Consider the following 3,174-nt stretch of genomic DNA (forward strand, 5'->3'; position numbering starts at 1 on the left):
TCTAGAGTCTGGATCGTCCTCTCGCTCGGCCCGTCCGTCTGAGGGTGGAAAGCGGTGCTAAAATGGAGACGAGTCCCCATCTCGTCGTGAAATCGCTTCCAGAATCTGGAAGTAAAACAGACGTCTTGGTCTGACACCACCGAGACAGGCACTCCATGCCGTGCCACCACCTCTCGCACATAAATATCGGCTAGCTTCTCCACCAATATACTCTCCTAGATCGGTATAAAATGAGCACTCTTCGTCAACCGATCCATAACGACCCAAATTGAATCCACTCCACGTGCAGTCCTGGGAAGCTTAGTGATGAAATCCATGGTGATGTCTTCCCATTTCCACATTGGAATGTCTAACGGCTGCATCTTGCCGTGAGGCCTCTGGTGTTCTGCCTTGACCTTCCTGCAGGTCAAGCGCCTCTCCACATACCAGGCAACATCCCGCTTCATGCAGGGCCACCAATAATAGGGTCTAAGATCTCTATACATCTTTGTCGCCCCTGGATGGATGGAAAATCGAGACTTGTGGGCCTCATCCATCAGTACCTGCCGTACCCCTCCCCAGTACGACACCCAAACTCTTCCATGAATGGTCAACAATCCTCGACTGTCATAGTCAAAGGAAGCTACTTGTCCCACGATCCTCTCACACTTCTGCCTCTCCTCCTTGAGGCCCTCGACCTGAGCCTCTCTGATCTGCTCCAATAATGGAGTAATCATTGTCATTCTCAGACATATATCCCTGATCGAGGCTGCTGCCGCCTTGCGGCTCAGGGTGTCGGCCATCACATTGGCCTTCCCTGGGTGATAAAGGATCTCATAATCGTAATCTTTCAATGCATCTAACCATCGCCTCTGCCTCATGTTCAGATTCAGCTGATCCATAAGGTACCTCAAACTCCTGTGATCCGTGTAAATGGTACAACGGACCCCATAAAGGTAATGTCTCCAAATCTTGAGGGCAAACACCACTGCCCCCAACTCTAAATCATGTGTAGGATAGTTAGCCTCGTGAGGCTTCAACTGTCTTGAGGTGTAAGCTATCACACGGCCTCGCTGCATCAACACTGCTCCCATACCTGTGATCGAGGCATCACAGTATACTACGAAATCCTCTAATCCCTCTGGCAGGGTAAGAATCGGTGCCTTATACAATCTCTACCTGAGGGTATCAAACGCTACCTGCTGCTCAGGCCCCCAACGAAACGCCACCGACTTCTTGGTTAGTCGGGTGAGCGGTACGACTATCTTGGAGAAATCCTGGATGAATCTCCTGTAGTACCCTACCAAACCTAGGAAGCTCCGAATCTCAGATGGAGACTTCGGGACCTCCCACTGCATCACGGCCTCTATCTTGGCTTGATCTACTAGAATACCCTTCTGGTTGACGAGGTGACCAAGGAATTGCACCTCGCGCAACCAGAACTCGCATTTCGAGAACTTCGCAAAAAGTCTCTCCCTCCTCAAAGTCTCTAGCACCTCCCTCAGGTGCTCCTTGTGCTGCTCCTGGGTCTTGGAATAAACCAAGATATCATCAATGAACACTATCACAGACCGATCCAGCATCGGTCTGCACACGTGGTTCATGAGATCCATGAACGCGGCTGGAGCGTTGGTAAGCCCGAACGGCATCACCATAAACTCATAATGACCATAACGGGTCCTAAAAGCAGTCTTCTGCACATCCTCATCTCTGACTCGCATCTGATGATACCTGGAGCGTAAATCGATCTTGGAAAACCAAGACGCTCCCTGCAGCTGATCAAACAAATCATCTATCCTCGGGAGTGGGTAACGGTTCTTCACCGTTACCTTATTCAACTCCTGGTAATCTATACACATATGATGCAACCCGTCCTTCTTCTTTACAAACAAAATTGGTGCTCCCCAGGGCGAACCAGCCCCACGATATAAACAAATAACTATAGAAGTAATAACCAACTCATCACTTCGTATTATCTGGATCCAAAGAATCAGTCAAGATATGATATATTGTTCATATTGTTGTAGCAACTGAAATCTTTTTTTATTATTTATTAAAAAATATGCTTCTAAGTTGTCAATCGAAATAAAAAAGAAAGGGTATGGATAAATGGAAGGATGAGAGAAAGAAAGAAAAAGAATATTGATGATATAGAATTCCAATATGTAAGGTCTATGAGTCATCTCAGAAAAAGCTATGTAATAAAGCATCAATACGGATTCATCATTAACATTAAATGGATCTGCTCATCGAACAAAAAATAAAGAGCTTCGAGCCAATAAAGGCTAAGAATATTGACTCAAGAACTAATAGCTCCATTGTAGAATTCAGACCTAACCATTAAGTAAGAAGCGATGGGAACGATGGAACCTGTGAATTCAAAAGATTCTAGTGAAAATGAATTCGAATGATTCATGGATCGGGATGGCGGAACCGACCAGAAACCAATTCATCTATTCGGAAAAGTTATGAGCTAATGATAGAACTGAAATAGAAATTGAAAGAGTAAATATTCGCCCGCGAACACTTTATTTTCTTGGATTGCTAAATTTGGGTCAATCCAATACGATAAAGAGTAAAACAAAAGAAAGATTCGTTTTAACAGTCTAAAATAGATAAATATAAGAAAAAATAGTTATGTTATTTAATATATTTAGTTATCTATACAAACAAGATATACAAATTCATAATAGATTTGATCTAGATTAAATGAAATCCATGATTCATTATATTACTTATTAAATACATGTATATTTTCATTCAAATTATATTCTATCTGAATTGAATTCAAAATGTTTAATTTGAATTCATTTTATTCGCGAGGAGCTGGATGAGAAGAAACTCTCACGTCCAGTTCTGTAGTAGAGATGGAATTCAAAATAAACCATCAACTATAACCCCAAAAGAACCAGATTCTGTAAACAACATAGAGGAAGAATGAAGGGAATATCTTATCGAGGTAATGCTATTTGTTTTGGTAAATACGCTCTTCAGGCACTTGAACCCGCTTGGATCACCTCTAGACAAATAGAAGCAGGTCGACGAGCAATGACACGAAATGCACGTCGCGGTGGAAAAATATGGGTCCGTATATTTCCAGATAAACCAGTTACAGTAAGACCCGCAGAAACACGTATGGGTTCAGGTAAAGGCTCTCCCGAATATTGGGTAGCTGTTGTTAAACCAAGTCGAATA

The sequence above is a fragment of the Lactuca serriola genome, chromosome 4 (genome assembly GCF_051521515.1).
Source record: "Lactuca serriola cultivar US96UC23 chromosome 4, Lser_US96UC23_V15, whole genome shotgun sequence".
Taxonomy (NCBI): Eukaryota; Viridiplantae; Streptophyta; class Magnoliopsida; order Asterales; family Asteraceae; genus Lactuca; species Lactuca serriola.